Here is a 21,230-nt window from a genome sequence, read left to right as displayed (position 1 = left end):
GTTGTAATCAATCTAGCTCTGATACCAATTGAAAGTGGATACAAAGACTAAAACAAATTTTCAAGCCAAAAAACAAGGCAAAATGAATACCTTCAACAAGCCACTTGCTAAAGACCAAGCTAAGTGAATAAGTTACAATCATTTTACATAAAAATTAAAACCATTTCTAGCCTTGTATAACCACTGTAAATAAACTCAAATACCAATCCTTTATGGGGCAATTACATATAAAGCAAGACTAGCGTATGAATTACACATTCATAGTACAAATTACATAAGTTATGTCCCAAATCTTAAATACATCATGCGACTAATCTAAACAAAATTATAAAGAATAAAATCAACTAAATAGGGAATTAGAATGCAAAATTAAAATAAGGAAGCCATAGTTCAAACCCTTTGTGACGGGGCTACGCAATCGGGCCCTATAAGGACTTAATTTTGTCCCTTCGGATTGTACAAAAGTGGTTCAATCTCACAAAAGTGTCCAATCCAAATGGAAAAAAATTACATACCTTAAAATTACTTTTTAAGATCTCAACACACTGCATTATCATCCAAAACATAATGAAAAAGGTTTGAATCGAATAGGATAAAGAACAAGAGAGTTATGGTCAAACTGCGCACAATAGTCCCTCGAACCACCAAAACAGTCTTGTATGGAAAGATTATGAACCCCCATAGGTAAAAACGTGATGAAAAAGTTCTGAAAATGAAATGACACACTGAGACTAAATTATTTGATTGGTTTGAAGAAAAGTAATTAATTGATACTATGCATGATCATGGATTCTCATGCATATAGGCTATAACTTATGAAGGAAAACACTATGAATAACCATAATGAAAAAGATAATCAAATAGAAATTCTAAGATCAATGAAACTTTCCTAAATTCAAAACTCCAGCAACAATAGATATCAAGGATATGATCTTATGAGAAAAAAAAAAATTCAATGGAGTTTACCTTGATAAATGCACACTATGGACTTAAGCATAAGAAAGGATGGCCATCATCAAGATCATCATTAATGGAACTCTAAAAACTCTCTCTCTTCAATTTTCTCTCACAAAACCTTAGAAGAAGGAGGGGAGCAGCTATTTTCCAAAATGGTTCAGCAATTGAGATAGTTATTGTTTGAGATCCCATGATGTGCTTTCATAACATGGGTGTAACTTGGATTCAATCAACATCATTGATGCACTAATCCAAAGGCACATGAGAGGTTAATGTACCTAGCCACCCATCCTCATCCAACCTCTAAAATTCACAATAAATATTTAAAGTATTTTGGAGAAATTATTAGGTTTTTCTCATCATTATAAAATCTGACAAAAGGTATAGTGAGATCTCAGGCTAATAACTATATGTATCGGGGTACTCCATTTGGCTAGTCTCGAATGATGTTCCTCCGAGTCTTAAATCGACCCAATAGACCTATGTTCCACAGTCTAAAGCAGGGACACATAATTTTTCATATCAAAGCCGTTGAGCTAGAACTTCCGATCATTCGGCTCTCAATGGATTACAGGTGAACCCCTGTGGGACATGATCCAAGTTAATTACAAGGGTCCTCTCAAAGCACATGTACACTGGCTCTTCCAAACTCGGGTAATGTATTTGGAAGAGTGGCTTCCTGTACGAAATAAAAATGTACATGCCATGCAATGGTCTCGTGTCAGGATACAAACTTATGTCCCATAAATCTTGACCATTCCATACAGGGCGAATACTCAATAAGTACTCGAGTTCTATTTTTCTCATTTGGATTGTTCAAGCCCTAGCCGATTGCAACTAAACATGAGGCTAACCTATAAAATCCTGACTATAAGGTGACCCTCACACGTCCTTGAGAAATTACTTTCTCAACACGTGAACTCTCAATGCCTCATGCGTACTCGGGGTAAAAGAATCTGGGCTCCATTTCGCAAGACGCCAAGATTTCAATATCTTAATCGCTCCCACTGAATGAGAGACTATTGGAATTTAGGCCTTGATAAACCATATTTCTAAATTTCCAACAAACCCTACCTCTATGCTCTCCTCGAATGCCTCAAAAAAATTTCTACTGCAATTTCCAAACCTTCTAGTCTACTTATCATACTTCTTCCCATTTTTTAACTTGTATCATAAAGATTTTGAATTTGGTATCATAAATTTATTGCTTATTTGAAATTATATAGAGACATTTGAAAGACTTCTATAAAAAATCAATAAAAATAAGGCCTATCACAATAAAAATGTGTTATTCCAATCATATTATTCTAATTACTTATTATATTGAAACCAAAGTCTAATCATGTTAGGCGACATGTGACTCCATGTAAGTGTCAAAGGCATGCAAAATAAGTAAGAAATGGTGTGAGGATGACTTTAGAATGGTACAAATTATTATTAAAAAATCTATTTAAAATGGTGATGATGTTATTATTAGAAAATATTTTTGGAATTGTGTGATGATGACTTTAATTCCATATTTCAGAGGAATTTTGTGACAAAAAAGAAAGAAATAATAGTTTATAGTCAAGTGCTGGTAAAATGTTGGTAATGCATTTCCCATATTTCTTCTAGACATAGTCAAACAGTAGAGATGTATTTCCCAGGGTGCATCAAAATACTACCCAAACAGTAACAATCCATTTGCAGGTAATGTATTACGCTAGTAATATATTTCACAGGCAATATATTTTCAGGTATCCAAACGGCCCCTAAGACAATATCAATGATACTAAACGCCAAAACTACAGTAGCAAACAATAAAAACAGTAGCCCAAGATATAGGATCATTGTTCAAAGAAAAAAAAAATGACCCTTAATAAAATAGCAGTCCATCCAATTTGAAAAAATGACCCTTAATAAATAGTAGTCAATCCAAATAATTTTTTCATATACACTAATGAAATCTAAAAAGAAAATTTCAAAATGTGAAAATAATCAAATTTCTATATACATAAAGAATACAACACAATGTCAAATCTAAATATTTGAAACTCATCCTGATTTCCTATCTACCTAAATCTTTAGTTTTTACTGAATCTATCTCTCTCTCATGTCTCTCTATGTTTAGAGAAGAAACAGATTTTTCATTGGGTAACTCTTTTCCTAACTCTAACTATTATTTTGATATATAAAGTTGTGTTGATAGATTATTCTTTGGAGACAATATTGTAATTTTTAAGGGAATATATTGAAAAAACATTTTATGGAAATTTTTATTAATTCAATATACTTAATTTACTCCCACTTTTAATATGTTTTTCGCTAAATCAAAATTCAATGATAATAATTCAATTAAGATATAAAGTTGTATGGAGGAAATTTTTTTAAAAAAGATAAAATGTGGATTTATATCAGTCTAATGAAAAACACCTTATTTTTTGAAGATCATTTGAAAAATATAGAGTCCTTACTGGATTTCAAAACATGAAATATTTTTTGAAAAACTCTTCTTTTAATTTGAGACTTGCTAACTATGGTAAGGACCTGATTGTTGACCTACCACTGCAAGTATGATTTCAGTTGGACCGGAAGAACTGGAGCATTAAACTGGTAGAAGCGGTCCAAGAAATTAAATAATCAATAAATAAGAGTAAAATAAGGAAGAAAATAGATAAAATTATAGAAATATGAAAAATATATATAAAAAAAGAAAATAATCATTAGTAATACAATAACTCAAATTTGTTAAAAGACTATTCATGAACCACGATGATAAATATGGAAAAAATAAGAACACTGCTACAATTTATTTCAAAAAAACTTTTGATATCATAGAAGAAAAATTATTCTACATTTTTCTAACTCTTTTATTTTTCACTTTTTTTTTGTTTTTCAAAAAAATTTAAAAACAAAAATGTCCTAGACAGACTTCTTTTCTTTTTGCATTTTCGGTTCTTTTTCCAAAAGATTTTACAAAATTTGAAAGCCCTTGCAAGTTGCAATTAAAAAAAAAAAAAAAAATTGTAATTTGGTGTTAAATAAATTTCTTTCTTTCTTTTTAAACTTTTTTATTTATTTATAAAAAAAAATTATTTTAAAATATCTTGCAAATTACAATATAAAATTTTAAAAATTTCAAATGTATATGTAAAAAAAAAAATATTAGGTTTTTTTTTTCCTTTTTTTTATATTTTTGGGTAATATGAGAAGAAAAAAACCAAAAAATATTAAGAGGCTTTTATAAATTGTAAAATCCGTTCAAAAGAACCTAAATTACATCTGAAAATGAAAAATACCTCCAATATTGGAAAACTATAATTCTGAATTTCCTAAACTCAATAAGGAAACATAATTTTTATTTATTTTTGCATTTTCTAAAAAAAAATAGTAAATATTAAATAACATCATGTTGAAGCTGGATGGAATGTCAAGGAATTTGGCCGAAAATCTCACTACGTTGCTTGAGGCTTGACCGCTTGAGAGTTGAGCAAAAGAGAGTGAGTATTGAATAAACCGTTTTCTCTCACTTAATTTCTCTTTTATAGAAGACTTGAAGTTTTGTTTTCCCCTTTTTCTTCGTACTGTATATCCAAGGGTGCGGTTTGTATAGAGCCTAGGCTCTAACAATCAAATTAGAGCTTACCTTCAAAAGTATCAAGAAATGTGGTTTCAATACTAGAAATCTTTGTGCTAGTCTTAAAATATATTTTCATATTTATTTATAAAGTTTAAAGCTTCAAAAATAGTGTAGATCGATAGATCCATGAAAACTTGAATATCTTAAAAATTGACAGTCCAAAAATGCATTATAAAATACCCCATTTTCAAAAACTTGAAATCCATTTTTTTACATGTACCTGCATCTTGATGTCGAGGTGAACAATTTGAGGATATTTGAGCATCAAAACAACCTCTTCTAGTGAAATTTTTAAGAGATATAAAATTTTCCCTATATCTAATAAGACCATAACAACCTCTTCTCAAGTAAGGGATAGAAAATGTCCTTTTTATCCCACATTTGGACCAGCTAGTTCACTTTTACGCGGGTGGACCTGCTTTGGATCAGCCACAACTAAAGCCTTTATTGGCTTATTAGGTGGACGGGACAGGAAGAGATACCAATTCATCGGATCATTGGTCGAACTAGCCAGTCTGGTCTGATTCTCACAACATTATGGTTGACTTATGCAAATAAACCTTGGGGCTCAAAGGTCCTCTCCATCTCTCTTCTCTCGCTCACACTTTACTTTCATGTTACTATTTTATTTTTTAAAAAAAATTATAAAAAAACTCTCAAGAGCACACTTTTTATGCAATTTCCCTCCAATCAAACTTTATTTCTCACTTTTTTTCCCAAAACAAACTTTCTATACAAATACTCTTTAAAAGAAAAAATTTTTTTTTTTTATATGGAAATGTCTTTCCAGTACACAAAAATCATTTTGGCTAGATTTGCGGTTAGCTTTTGGACCCCAATTGCACATTGTCGGAGAGCATCATCATATTGCTGGAGCACACAAGTATTGAACTGCCCTAAGACAACTACCGGACTGAAACTAAGTGTTGTCGGACCACCCTTTACATAGTGCCAGAACCCTGACTCTAGTAACATCTACTGTCGGACTACCCTTTGCAACTGTCGGACCACACTTACACAATATCGGAACGCTACTGCCAGATTGCACTCTACACAGTATCGAAGCCCTAATGCCGGACCACATTCTATACAATGTTAGTGCTTTACTGCCAGATTGCACTCTACACAGTATCGAAGCCCTAATGCCGGACCACATTCTATACAATGTTAGTGCTTTACTGCCAAATCGTACTTACACATTACTAGATCCCTTATTTTGGTGAGATAGAGGAGAGAGAGGTTTGGGTAAGGTAAAAGTAAGGAAGGGTAATTTAGACAATTTTTTTTTTTTTTTGGTTGGGCGTATTTGCAAACAAAGAGTATTTCGAAAAAAAAGGTGGGAGAAAAAGTTAGTAAATTGTATAGAAAGTGTAGTCTTGAGAGTTTTTTTGTAATTTTTCCTATTTTTTTCTTAATTTTCTTTTGTTCTCCAACCTTACTTTTCTTCTTTTCACCTTGTTAAATACCTTAAACAGTGAACATCCATCTTTTTCCATGGAGTCCAAAAACAGCACACAACGTGTTATCTTTTTGCTTCTTGATGGGAAGAATTATGGTTTGTGTGGTCTTTCTAGATGTGATACTTTTTTATGGAAAGAAATTTACGGGCCTATATCAATGGATCTGTACCGGGACCGACGTATGAGAACATACATGATGATTGGCTTGTTATGAATAGTTGCATTATTACATTGATTTTGAATTCGATTGAGCAAACGTTTTTTTTCAAGTCTAGTTTACCAGCTATCAATTTTGTGGCTTGAGCCATTCCAAATGGACCTAACAAGGCTGCAATTTTATTTGTATCTCTATTGTCGTATGTCGCCATTATATATTCCAATATGGTTAGTTTGGTCTAAACAAATATATATATCGTAAATTGATTCACCAAAAGGTTCCTTTGCTTTGTTTCTCTCTCTCTCTAACGCTCACTTCTTCGAAATTTAACCCCAACATTAGAATTTCTTAACTCATTAACCCCCCTAGCGTTTCTATTACACCCCATACATTTTTTTACAAAAACAATTACACCCTATACGTCATTATTATTTTCTTTTGCATTTACCCTCTTGGATGAATTTTTGGAATATTTAGGATAAAAATGCCCCTCATAATAAGAAGCCTGGTAATTAGTTTAAATCTTCTTTCTCTTTTTTTTTTTTTTTCTTCCAATGGTCAGTTTTGAACCCACCTTGGTTCATAAAACAGAAAACGAGAATAAAGGCATCAAAGTAATTTTTATTTGTAGATTGGGAGGGTCATTTTTGTCCCAACAAATTCACCTAGTCGATGCAAAGCAAAACTCCTAGGCTGTAATAATAAAATTGGTATATATATATATTTTGGGTAATTCAGTGGAAAAGACAAGCTCCTGCCGATTTTTTTAATAGATCGGGAGTTTAATAGATTGAGAGTTATATTTTGAAGGTATTAATTGAAAAGTACAACAGTAAAAATGAATACGATAACTAGATGTAAGGATGATTCCGCCACGACCCCACCCCTTTCCTAATTTGGAGCTTTTTACTCTTTAGTATAAGGAAATTAGTAATTGCAATTTTTAATGAGAGAAAAAAGGTAAACAGGGGATCCAATTATATTTTTGTCAAAGGTTTAATGCCGCCGGGAGTAGAATCATAAAAAAGTGGCCATCGTGAAATTACAAAAATAAAATAAAAATCAATTGGAAAATAAGGTGGGTCCATGCCTTAGGAGCCAATAAATGTGAGGTGGGTCTAAGAAGTTTTGTAGCCTCTCAATAAAAACTGAAATTGTAATGGCAAGCAGCCAAAAGAGAGTACTCATGCCCAAAACACTTTCCATTGCCAAAATGATAAAAAAAAAATTCAAAAACGCAATACAAATCAATCCCGTAGTTTTTGAGATTTTATATAAAGTCTCTTGAATTTTTTTTTAAAATACCCAGCCCAACCACCAATACTGCCCAAGGAGATGGGCCCATGTCCGGTTTTTGGTTCCAATTAGACTGGCCTAGTTTGGTTAACACCGGAAGCTACAATTGTTTTTGTTTTTTTAAGTAATTCAATGAGATGACGAGCTTTTACCCATTTTTTAAAATATTAGTGGTTTTTTGAATGAGTCAAGTGAGCCTAGACCTTAGCTAAAGTACAGTCGGTGTTGCTACGACGAACCAACCCATTCGCACACTGGATACTACATTTGCACAAAACAAAAAGCAACGAGAGAGTGGGGTACCTTTATTCGAAGGTCACGGTTTCCTATAAAGTTGCAATTTTAAACAATCCAATTAAAGTGTACTTTCAATTTTTTTATAATATATAATTTTGATGTAAAATATTTTAGAGTTATTTAAAAATCTATTATTATATTTAATTATAAAGTTTTAAATTTTTAAAATATTTAAAATCAAATAGATTTATAAATATATAAAAATATTAAAAATAGAGGGTCTAAATAATATGTGGTAAGATGCATGACACAAAATTTATTTATTTTGCATAATCATGCATGTCGATGTCGATGTCAAGACGATCAACGAAAGGATTTTGCAACATTAAAACAACTTTTTCCGGGGAACCGCATATAAGCTTTTTCCTTACTCAAAAGAGCAAACAAGATAAACTTCGAAGTCCAAACTGAAACAGTAAGCTACTTGTTTGGGAGCCAAGCAACTGTCTTTTTATATGCAGTGGGAAAACGAAACTTTTTCCAGTTAATGGTGATCGGGGATTTCTCATTTCCTGTTTCTTGAGGTTGTTTTGGGTTTTCTTTCAGTTTCTTCTGGTTCTGAAAAGTTTAGTTTCCTTTTAACTACCATTATTTGCAGTTCTGGTAATGCAAAATTTACTTTTTTTTTTACCTAGGGCTTTCTTTATTCTCTCTGGGGTTGTGTTTCTTGATCTCGTTCTTCTGTATGGTTAGAAAAATGTTTATGCAACGTCTTCATGTAATGTATTGCAGGGCTTTTCTGTTTAACTATAGTTTACAGGTTGATGAATATGCCTTGTTTACTCTTGATTTCGGGTCCTGATAACGCAAATTCATATTTGGGGTCTGCTTCATTACTGCTGCTAGTTCATGTTACTTGTTGAAGAAGCATTGGTGTTTTGTATTCTGGGTTCATTTGTCGGAATTTTGGCTTTTAAATCTTGATTTTGGTGTTTCGATCATGCGCCTTTTGTTCTGCATCTGATACTCCCAATTCCATACTTGGATATGGGTGTGATTCTTATATTTTTCTTTTTTTAATTGATCGTTTCTTTTTTCTTGCTGACTCAAGCTTAGCTGTCATTGTTGCTTAATGTGATATTTTGATTGTCGATCGCCCAAAATTTGCTTCTGCATTGGTTGGTTTTCCATTATTTTCATATTCTGCACATAGTTCTATTTGCATTATGTTTTGAAATTCAGAAGAAGCAAATATCCTTTGATTACTTTACCAAGAAATGAAGTGTTTTATGTTGTGGATAGATGAGCTATTCACTTGGAATCATTCGGTAAATTTTGCTCCATCTCAGTTGATGACCTGAAATGTAGTTTCTTCGTTTATTTCTCATATCTGAAGTCCTTTTAATGTTGTTTAGTGAGTGCTTTCTATGGGGAGGTTTGTTAGATTATGGAAAAGTATATGAGATGCAGCCCGTGTTGGTACATATTACAGTAAGGGCATCCAATGTCCAATATCAATGACAGTGAGTGGGGATTGAGTTTTTGCTGTTGTATAAGAACATTCATCGCATAAGAACAGAGGATGGATGAGTACAAAGATCTTTAACTCCATATAGTGATTATACTTTGTGTTGCATCTGTTGCAGTTTTAGCCTATTTGATCAACTTTGGTTTTGTTCAAGATGCCTCAAAGGAGGGTACCCAAAGTGGACAGTGGGGAATCACCACCAGAAGCCCCAAAAGTTACTGAGATAAGCAATTCACAACAATTAGTACATGTGCCACGTGCTCATTCAGGTCCATCTGAAACACGACCGTTGGAGGCCCATCTCTATTGGTCTCAAGCTCTATTGGTTCTACTGCTAGGGAACCAAGATTTTCAAATAGGCATGGTCTCCCCAACCTGCGCCAAGCAGTCGCTTAAAAAGCGGACCACCCAGCAAACCTGCCTAGGTGCCCGCTTGAACCCGCTAAGTGGCCGACTGGCGGCCACCCAAGTTGGTCATTTTTTTAATTCAAAAGGGGCAAAATTGTGGGGTTTTAGGTTCATTTGAAACCAGTGTTTTAAAATGCAGCCGCATCATGCAAGATGCGCTCGCATCCACCTCAAAAACAGGCGCATATGCGCTTTTGACAGATGCGGCCACATATGCGCCGCATCAGACCTCATCGTAGCCGCATCCTGCATAGGCCACATTCGCACCGCATCCCACTGCAACAGTATCTGCCGAATTTATTTTTTGTTTTGCCCCTCGGGGAGGAGCAAAATAGCCTTTTTGACCATCCAAATGTTAGGAAAACTGTTTGGGGGATATTAGGGGCCCTAAATGAAGATTTTCAGCCACTTTTGTGGCTTTTTTTTAATTAAATAGAGGTAAAAAAAAAAATAGGCGGAATTTTTCTTTTTCATTGAAATCTTCGATTTGGCGGTTGTTTGATACTTGGATGTTCATTGGATGCCTTTGATTGTTGATTTGGAGATGTTAGGGTGAGTTTGTGATAAAAAAATCGAGGGTTTCAAAGGTCGTAAAGAAATCGAGCAGTACTTCACAGAGTCGGTAAAACTTTTTTTCCTTCTTATACAGTATTAATATTATACATATTTTTGGGACAATGTCTTCTTCCCAATCTTCTAGTAATAAGGATCCGCCTTAGAAATATGCTAAACTAAAAAATCTCAAAGATAAAAATTGTGTGATATGCTTGCTTTGTAGAAATACTTATATGGGTGGATAACTAGATACAGAATCTTCGACAGCTAATAGTTTTGAAGTTAATCATTAAACTAAAATACCTACTATCATATATATCATCTTCATATTTTTTTCTATGCATTAACTTATTTTTAAAAAAAAAATTGAATTTTTTTACATTTATTGACCGCATCATCGCGATGCACCCGCATCCAGACCACATCGAGCCACATCGTCGCATCGGCCCCCCACCTCATCAAGGCCGCATCCTTCATTTTAAAACACTGTTTGAAACCTAAAACCCATTAGAGCCTATTTTAGAGCGAGAAAAACCCCAAAAAAAATTTCTTTTTACTGGGCCGCAGCGGTTCTGAGCGCTCACCTAGGTGCTGGGCGGCTTAGACCCCTGGCCGCCTAGCGCCTTTTGAAACACTGATGCTAAGTGATGCAGCACCTTCAAAGGCCTGATGTTCCCTACCTGCACCAAGCGATTCAGCCCTCCAGAGGACCTCGCGTCCCAGATCTGCACCAAGCGATTCAGACCTCCTGTCCTCAAGCTGAACCTAGCGATTCAGCCCTCTATGGGGCCTTCTGTTTATAACCTACACAAGGTTATTCAGCCATGTCCTAGAGCAATTGTTGCTTCGCCAATTATAGCACCACCAGCTCTCCTTCAGGATTGAGTTCTCTGCCTATTGCTGGGGTCGCACCTCATGTACAAGAGCAAGCACCTCCTGTACAGTCTCTCTACTTGAAAGAAACAGCAAGTGTTTTCCCAAGCTCGTAAAGCCATTATATCTCCTAGTGGTCTTCACTGCCCAAGCAAAGGCATCACGTTTCCTCGGAGGCCTGGGTATGGAGAGGCTGGTCGGTTGATAAAGTTGAAGGCAAATTTCTTCCATTTGGAGTTGCCCCAAAAAGATGTTTACCACTATAATGTGAGTTAGGTTCTTTCTCAAGCTTTGTGATGCATGTGCGTCACTTATTGCATGTTGGGCTTGTAGATCTAATTTATGAGTATCGTCTATGAGAAACATCAAATGATTTGTTTAACTCGTAATGTGTTAATATGGGGGAATCTAATTGCGACTAGTTTGTTACAAATAATGTGTAAGTATTTAGGTTTAACAGCATCTCATTTGCAATGGTTGATCCCGAGGCTGACTTGGTGCCTGAGCGTCACTTTAATCTGGGATATTGTTGGGCTGCCTTGGCACCTGAGCTTAGATTTTGAAGGAGACTTTGTCCACATCCATACATTTTTCAGTTTCTATCTTTCCTGAAAGCCTTGTTATCCTTCTCTTATGATATTTCTTTTGTCCTCACTTTTGAAGATCCCAACTCTCCTTTATGTAATGTGAGCTTACTTTAAACTTTTTAAAGTTTGGAGCATTTTAAACTGTATTGAGGTTGTAGATGGCAGATGTGGGGGAAGCTAATAGATTATATACTTATATTAATTTACTTTTTTTCCTTAATCTTCGTAATCAAAGTAAGTTATTGCCTTGTAGGTTTTAGCTTTTTTGAGAACGTTCCTAGTTGACTTGTCCTAGGTGGTCATCCTTTTCTCTGATGAGCTGACGATCCGATTGTCCAACCGGGAAAATGTGTAAGGGCGACTTGAGAGGGCTCCCGATTGCCTAGTGCTTTTGAATGTTGTGGTGCTAGATTTAATCATTCAGCATATCAAAATATTTCTATAACATACAAACGAGAGGCTTAGGTACATACACGCACATATGGAGAAGTGTATGATGGTAGCAATTGCCCTACTCTTCAGAATGCACATCAACTATCCATTGTGAACAGAAAATGGTTGATGTATTTTGTTTCAATGCATAAGTCTGTCATGCCCAGAGAAAATGGCTGATATAAACACAAATGCATTTGTAGGGTACGACCTCCAAATGTTGTGTTCAACAGAGAATCTAGCCAAATCAGCCATCTTATCTGAATAATATAACGCAACCTCCCAAATGTTGTCCTCAACAGATAACCTAGCCAAATTAGCCATCTTATCTGAATAATATAAAATGCATATATGATACGCTATACCATTCGGCCAATCTGGATACCGATTCAGATAATTTGGATCGGTATTAGTGGGTAGGGGCTCCAGCCTACTGATCCATTTTTTGAAAGTGTACAATGAATGTCAGGAATTTACAAACACATCACTAATAGTTTGCATTTTTTAATGTCATTGCACATGCTTATAGTTGTGTTTGCTTCCAGGTAACCATTTCTCCCAAGTACCATCAAGGCACACTAATCATGCAGTTATCTCTGAACTCAGAGAAATTCATGGAGATAAGGAACTGAGCAATTGTTAGCCTGTCTATGATGTTAAAAAAAAAATATTGCTGGAAAATTACCACTTTCATCAAAGAAGTTTACAATAAGATTAACCCAGGAAGAAAGGTTAGGCTCTTGAAATTGAATGAAGTGCATTAAAAGTGATCGTGAAATCATGTGGTAATGTGTAAAATGCAGCCATTGTAGTTATTAGTTTATATTTTGTCATACTTTATTATGCATGTGTACTGGAAAATAATTTAGGATAAGGTACATCGGCTTCATACCGCTGAGCCTCAAAACCCTGCTGGAAAGCTCAGATACCCTGTGAGAAACAATGTGATGACCTACAAATCCATTTTTGCCTGTGGCTGTAGAATTTGGAGCTTCCATAATGGTGCAAACTAGCTATTTATGAAGAGTTGAAATGTGTGGTCTAAAAAAAGTGTTGTAAGATAGACCACTTTATGGGCTTGCAAACGCTTTTTTTCAGATCCATGTTCATTGAGGTGGAGATGATGGATTTTCAGAATTATGGTGCCAAGACTGGTTTTTACAGTCGCAGCCTTAAAGCATAGTCTTCCAGTCATTTATTTAGTTTTATATCTGACATCTATTTGATCAAGTGAACCATGTGAACGTCTCTACAGAATGGAAAGGGAACAAAATGCAAAAAAATAGAAAGAAAAAAACTCACACAATACGAATGGACTTCCCAATCTCTAGCAAGTCTATGCGAGCACCTTCTTTTTTATTTACACAATAGGAGAGGACTTCCTGAGCACCAGCAAGTCCCTGCTTCACTCTCTAGGAGTCGCCATATTGTCTTCCAATCTTAACAATGGTCTCAAGCTCTGAATTGTCTAAACTCTTGCAGAGGCTTCCAAGACATCTAAGAGTTAATTCTCTCACTGATTTCATTACTAGGGATGGATAACTGTATAAATATTTTATCATTAGTCTTCTAGATGTCCCCAAAAAGGGAAAAGTCAAACTGTTTGACTGTATATATTAGCTTGTCTAAACTCTTTGTAGCCTCCTTCTTTATCCTCCTAAATAGAAATATTCTGAGTTCCTAGTGATGCCCTCCAGTTTTCACCCCAATGTCTTTTCCACGGCCATCATGAGATCAGCCTAGAATTGATCCCCATAATCCAGCTTTTGTTGGCATTTACTTTCCGACCTGTGGCAATTCAGACATGCCACCGTATGAAGTTTCTCTACTTGCTCCAACAGACGTAGTAAAACTAAGGGGCATTGTCAACAATTTGAAGGTTGGTAGGAACCTCACTTCCATGGATAGCTTAAAGATTGCCACTAGCCCCGTCTCAGGGCCCCTGTCTATCATCCTACCGAGATTCACAGATCAAGGTGGAGGAACATGTCTAGGGGCTCACCTTACCGGAACCCTCTTTAAATTTTGAAGAATTCCCTGTTGATTGTAAATAAGGGCATGTTACTGTGCAGATGCACTCAGTGAGCCAAGACCCTCATCTGGTTAAAAAGGACCATAGTGCACAGCCATTTGAGTCAGATCCAGTTCAGCATGGTCAAAGGCTGTCTCCAAGTTGACCTTTACAAAGAATCCCAGTCTTCCATCTTACTCTATGGATTTAATGCATTCTCTTGCAACCTATGTTTATCGAAAATTTCTTTCTTCTTATAAATGCACCTTGCAGTGGGTAAATAATGGCCTCAAGAGTGAGCCATGATGTGGTAAGTAACATCCTAACTAAAACTTTGGGGGTACACTGCCTCAAGACTGATAGGCCAGAGAGCTTGATGTCTGCTCTTTCCACTTTGGGGAGAAGTGCCGTGAGAGTTGATTTCATTCCTAGGTTCAGCTTGTTGTTACCTAGAGATTCAAACTTTGCAAACTGATCCCAAAAATTTTACAAATGCATTTTGGAAACATTATTGGTGAGACGAGTGCCTACGAAACATGTGTCAATCTGCATCGCTAAATCAATCTGCATCGCTAAACATATTCCAACCTAGACTTAGAATAGCTTCGACGTTTAGAACTTACAGCATACAGTAAAAATACCTTTAATGTTTACACTTACTAGATTTGCATCCCAACAAGTTTAGAAAAGGGTCCCGCCTTGAGAGAGACCTATTCCCTCGAGGTAGATCTTTTTGTTTTTCTTTCTCTTGTGTTTGTGTGTATGTGTGTGTGTTTATGTGTGTGTGAGAGAGAGACAGAGAGAGATTCGGACTGCTCTCTCTCTACTCCAGAGAGAGAGAGGGAGGGAGGGAGGGAGGTAGCTTTGGAGTGCTCTGTCTATGTCTACTCCATTTGATGGTTACTGTCTTTTAAGCATCAGGGATGTGTGGTCACATGAACGTAGAGAAAGTGAGACCCCTACTCTGGAGGGAGCCATTTATAGCCAAAGAGAGCTGTATATGCCAATCAATCATACTGTCTTCTGGGTTTATGCTTGTAATATTAATCTCGTTACGGGTAAAGTTGGCTATCCTTTTATAAAATGTTCGCTCTTAATATATGAAAAAGGAACATTGAAACGTATGTTTCTAACAAAAACTTATTACCCAAAACTTCTCAATTGCAACTAGATTGGCCTTCCCCTATTACCTTCTATCCTATTGTCACCAAATGCAATGTCCCAGTGTAGAAGTGGTTGATTAAATCAACAGTTGCAAAACTCTTTGAAATGATCCTGGATTTGTAAGCAGTTTTCCACTGAAGTAAGATAGATATTACTTCTTCTTGAAGATCTCCTTGCAAGAAACTATTTTCCTTTTCCTTTTTATTTTTAACATCCAACTGAATGAATAGAGCCATTAGAACTGCCAAAAGATCATGAGAATAGAGTAAATTTAGCTCCTGGTGCATTGTTACTTATATCCAATTCCATATTCTTTTTATTGCTTTTCTTACACCATCACTTACATCGCTTTTTCATATAGCATCCACCGACATTGCTTTTAATTTTCGATCATATTGTTCAGATTAGACAATCCTACGTCATCTAAATTTTTATACAAATCTTCTCCATTATCATCTATTCCTCCAATAATTGTTCTTCCTTTCATCTCTTGATTGAGAAACCTTTTGGTCTCGGGACTTTCTTTGACTTGAATCATTTCAATTGTATTACGATATACAACTGAACTTTCAAGTATATCATACCATTCTTTTGAGATTAAATTAACCCATTTTTTAGGTGCAGTAATTGTTTTTTTTTTATTATTTTATAGATATTGAAAAATCCTTCTGCCCTGGCGTTCTATATACTCTTCTCATTATAGAATAGGCCTCTTGAGTTTGGAAATGGAAGCACTCTCCTCCCTCATTAATGATGACTACGTGGTGAGCTGCATATAACGTTTCCTGATAAATTTCTGGTAATGCATTACCGCAGGTCACAAAGAGTGGCTTCGATAATCTTTTAAGGGAACTCGACAAAACATTAGGATTTTCTGCTTGCCATATTCAATATAAACTAAGAGTTAAACCCATCGTTTTTAATAATTCTTCTTTTTCTCCCTGATGATGTGTAATGGAATGGAGGCCTATCTCTCTAAATAATTATTTTTCCTTGATAATACATTTCATTTTGAAAATGTTTCTGGATCTATGCAAGGAATTCTTATTGTGTTTTTTTACTTATTTATTCATAAATATCGGTTGGTAGCTCGATAGCATAATGAGAACTTGCTCCTTTTTCTTTCTTTTTTTCTTGCGTTGACTTGCAGTTTCTATCACTTATTTTTCTTCCTTTTATCCAAACTTCTCGCACTTACTTCTGTTGGCGGCCACCCTAACAAATCTGCAAGATGTTCTAAAGCTTGGACAATAAAAATTCTTGTTAGTAAAATATTATCATAACTTTATTGGAATTCATATGAGAGAATGGCCTCAGCAAGTTCCTCTACAAATCTTCTTACTTTTCCAAGTATCTAGTTCTTCAATAATTTTTTGTGTTGACAAAGGTCCTTATGAGAACGTTATTGAATTTGGTTTATTAAATTTATTAATAGCTCATAATATTTTGACTTAAGAGATTCCTTAGCCAAATTTTTCAGGTACTCTATCTTCGGTTTGCTTGGCAACTCATGTGAATCCATGGAGCTATTCTTCAACATAAAACATAACTCTCTGGTTAATGCATCTGGTAGGTAATTATTTTCTCCTCAAATATGTTCAACTGTAGAGGAAAATTGATTAAACCATGTCTGCCATTTCAATAATCGTCCTCTAACCAAACATTTGTCTAACTTATTTTTAAGAAAGGAAGAAAAATTCTTATTATCTGTTCTTACCAAGAATTCTTTAGGTGCTAAGAATAGTTCAAACGTTTTTATACCATGTTTAACAGTTAAATATTTGTTGTCATTAATATGGTAATTTTGTTCTGCATTTTTTTAAGTTCCTTATGTATATTTACATAACTCTTCTCTAGTACTTTATTCTGGTCTACATTTTACTATGGCACTCCAATATTGGTCTGAAGCGTCAGTTTCCAATATCAAAAAGTCTTCTTCCTGAGGGAGTTTTAATTTTTCTATATTTTTCATTTTTGCATTTATTAATTTTACTTGTTTTACATCTTCTCCACTAAATTCCCATTTGGTAGTCTTTTTTTAATTTTTTCTGTAATGAATTTCTTAGCTCAGCTAGTTCGGGTATAAAAGATTCAGCATAATTTAAGCATCATAATAATCTTTGTAATTGTTTTTAATGTTCTAACTTATCTGGAAATTGATCTATTCTTTCTAGTATATGAGGCTGTAATTTTATACTTCCCCTATCTATTTGTATTCCTAAGAAGTCTATTTCTTGCTTTTCTAACTCCATTTTCTTTTCACCTAACACTATTCGATGGTCTTTTAATTCTCTACCTAATGCTTGTAGATGGAACCTATGCTCTTCTTTTGTTTTACTAAATACTAAGTTGTCATCTGCTTATACTAGACAGTATTTCCTATGTTTCTTAAAATTCTCATCCATGTTCTTTGGAATATTTTTAGTGCGTTTTTTTATTCTAAAGGGCATAACCATCCACTCGTACTGACCTTAGGGGAGCACTAAAGGCACTATAAGGAATACTGGCTTCTTCCATTTTTATTTGCCAATATCCTGATTTATAATCAAATTTACTAAATAGTTTTTTATTAAGAATAAAATATGTATCATATTTGGTATTATCTTTTAATATTTTATAATTAATTACCATTCTAGCTTTTCCTCTTTTAATTTTTGCATGATAACTAACTAGGTAGGCTGGTAAACTATGTGGACTACTACTAGGTCTTATTAATTGTCATCTAGTGATTCTTTTAATTGTATTTCAAATTCGTTTCTATCTTGCGGGGTGTATGGCATAGGTTTTGCTCTAATTATTTTTGTTTCGTCTAACATTTTTAGTTCATGTTTTACTTTTCACTAAAATTTTCTTTGACTATTTCTTGTTTCTTATAGTTCTGGTATTTTTTGTTTGGTTGTTTTAATATTATGATAATAATTACTTATTTCGTCTATCCAATATATTAGTTCTTTTTCTTCATGTTTTCTAAGGACCTTCAGGTTTTGGAGTTTTCGTATTATTCTCAATACGCTGCGCTGCAATTTTCCGTGTATAAGGAAGGTGTAAAACCATCTATAATTGCTTCAATGAGGATGGGGTTGATGACTATATTTCCTGAAATAGTGGGTAACGCTATAGAATCCTTTTGTTGTATAAAGTGACTAGTAGCTTTTAAGAAGTCATTATCTAATAGAATATCACAATCATGCCCTTCTGATTGCCATATTCTTTCTATAATGAATTTTACTCCTCCTATTAAATTGAACATTTTTTGCAATTTTATTTTATCTTATAATAGTTCCATCAGCGATCTGAGCTTGCATTACTGTTCTGCTAGTTATCCAATATCCTTAGGTATTGCATTTTTCTTAGCCAAGCACATTCCTACTCCAGTATCAATATAGGCATGCTAATGATATTTTTTATATTCAGGAAATTTGAATTCTATTTTTATATAAGTACTATTTGGGCTAATGGTTATTTTTTCAGTATTTTCTTCGAATGTTTTTATTTCTTCATTTTTTTTTTTTATCTCATATTTCAAATAAAAGGCTTATAGAAGTTTATTATTTCTTGATAACTTTTTCCATACGAGAAAGGTTTGTCACTATATATTTCTTTATTCTTTTCTATCTAGAATGTTCTTTTATCCTATTAGCTTGTCTGATTAGGCTATAATCAGTTTCTTCTGTCTTCCCATTTCTAATTTTTTACTTGTAACATCATTGACATTTCTTCCTCTTCTTCAGGTTCATTTGTATTTGATAATTCTGAGTTTATACTTTCTTCATCTGATGTCTCTTTTTCAAATATTGTCTCTTAGTTTTCTCCTTCATCTACTTCAACTTTTATAAAAAAAAAAAATTTTAAACATTATGTGGCAATATGTCCTAATTCATTAAACAACTGAAATCTACATTGAGATTTAGGTTTTCCTATGGACACGGAGGCTCATTTCATTGTTTTCTATGGTATCTTTTTCTTTTTGGGAAAAACTTTTCTTCTTCTATAAGTGGTAGTTTTCTTAAAAAACTTTCTTACCATTTTTATAATTTATTCTAGGACTACATAGTACATTATCACAATAATTCCACAATTCTCCACCTTTCTTATGCTGGTAATTAGCTTGTTTTTCTCTATTATGTTGTAGACAAGCTTTTCGAAATTCTTCCTTAATGAATGAGGTCTTATTGATAAAATGGTGGTGGCGTAGTTTATGTTTCAAGGACCAGCTTTGTTGCAAGGTCTTAACTGCAAAATATGGTGTGGATAACTATGGTATATGGATTGGAGGTAGTAGAAGAAGTAAATTGATGTCTGTTTTTTGGAAGGATATATTTTTGTTCAAAGCCTATCTCCATAGAGACATTCGATGGTGTATGGGGAATGGAGCCCAAATTCCATTTTGGCATCATAAGTGGCTTGGGGATAGTCTTTTGAAGATCGCTTTCCCTGAATTATTCGCTAAGACTTATTATCCTAATGCTTTGATAAGTGATACTTATCAGGTGGTATGGGATATTCAGTTTCCTTATAACCATGTAAATGATAATATGGTGGCACATATCACGGGCTTGTTAGCACATTTATAGGAAGTGTGTATATCCAATTATATTGGTGATGAGTTGGTTTGGGAGCACAGTAAGGATGGTCTTTTTTCGGTAAAAACAATATACTCTCTTTTTTCATGATCGCTACAGATGGTCTTCCCAAATATGTAAGTGGTCTATTTCTCACAACGTTCAGTGTTTTATGTGGTTGGCTGGGCAAAATAAAGTTCTTACCCTTGATAATCTCATTAAATGAAGAAAGATCTTACCCAATGTATGCTTAATGTGTAAAGAGGACGGGGAGTCGTTTTCATATCTATTTCTTCGTTGTCGCCTTGCCATAGGTATTTGAAACTATTTCTTTGGTTTGATTAGCTTTATGATGACTCTACCTCAAAGTGGTTTGGGTATCATCTCACAATTGATGTTTTCGGCTCTACTTAAAGCGGGGTCTATGATTTGGCAAATTGTAAGAGGTATTATGTGTTGGGAAATTTGGAAAGAGAGGAATAGACGTACTTAAAAATGTCAAGGGCTTTCTGATGATGATCTTCTACAGCGTATACTTCATACTATATGGAGTCGGGTATCTATCACCAAAGATGGAAGAGGGATTACTGAGATCGATGTGCGTTTAAATTTGGCCAATCTTGCTTTTCTAATAGGACAAGGCCAAGAATGAACGGTAGATGGATACCCCCTGTACTAGGTTGTTTGAAACTAAATTTTGATGGTAGTTCTATGGGTAATCCTGAGAATGCAAGGGTTGGAGGTGTAGTGCAAGATTGGACTGGGTCAATTATTCTCTCTTATGCTGGAACTATTGAGTGGGCAATGGCGAACATGGCAAAATTCACAGCGTTGCTTAAAGGATTGTTGTTTATTAAAGCCTTGAATTTGGGCCATTGCATTGTTGTGGAAGGTCATTATTTAAATATGATAAAGTGGTGCAACAAGCAACTTCATGTTCCTTGGATGTTGCAATCAATTTGGGGCCAAGTTTTGGACTTAGAAGGGGTATTATCTTTATCCTTCTAGCATGTGTTCAGAGAATATAATGGTATTATTGATGGATTGGCTAAGAGAGGGGTGTCGATAGATTCTATTTCGATTTTGAATGATGTAACTACTGAGTGATGTGAGTGCTGAGAGTTGTAATCATGGTTTAGCTGGTAATAAAATTTGATAACATTTGTCAAAAAAAAGTATTACTAGACATCTGAAACAATCTATTGAGTTTTAACTTTGGGTGTCGTTTGTATATGGCCAAGGCTCTAAATAATCAAAGTAAAAGGGCACCTTCAAATAGTGTCGAGAAATGTGGTTTCAATACTAGAAATCTTTGTGATAACTTTAAAATATAGTTTCATCTCTAATTATAAAGTTTAAAGCTTCAAAAATAGTGTAGATCGAG

General features: G+C 34.5%; 1 long non-coding RNA gene across 9 annotated transcripts; it reads left to right on the top strand.

The window, feature by feature from the left end:
* The first annotated feature begins 8,163 nt into the window (after positions 1-8,163).
* LOC110007635 (uncharacterized) lies at positions 8,164-21,021 on the top strand. Of its 9 annotated transcripts, XR_016048325.1 has the most exons (4): positions 10,800-11,357; positions 12,655-12,840; positions 16,765-16,853; positions 19,417-21,021. It is a non-coding gene; the product is annotated as an uncharacterized LOC110007635 (long non-coding RNA). The 9 variants fall into 9 exon arrangements; XR_016048327.1 differs by lacking the exons at positions 10,800-11,357; positions 12,655-12,840 and adding an exon at positions 8,164-8,310; XR_016048323.1 differs by lacking the exons at positions 10,800-11,357; positions 12,655-12,840 and adding an exon at positions 8,166-8,310 and having other exon boundaries at positions 19,511-21,021.
* Positions 21,022-21,230: the final 209 nt, after the last annotated feature.

Source organism: Amborella trichopoda, chromosome 13, assembly GCF_054954075.1.
Source record: "Amborella trichopoda isolate Santa Cruz 75 chromosome 13, AtrichopodaSantaCruz75HAP2 v2.0, whole genome shotgun sequence".
Classification (NCBI taxonomy): Eukaryota; Viridiplantae; Streptophyta; class Magnoliopsida; order Amborellales; family Amborellaceae; genus Amborella; species Amborella trichopoda.
The sequence above is the reverse complement of the archived record's forward strand: the minus strand, read 5'-3'. Positions and strand labels throughout refer to the sequence as shown.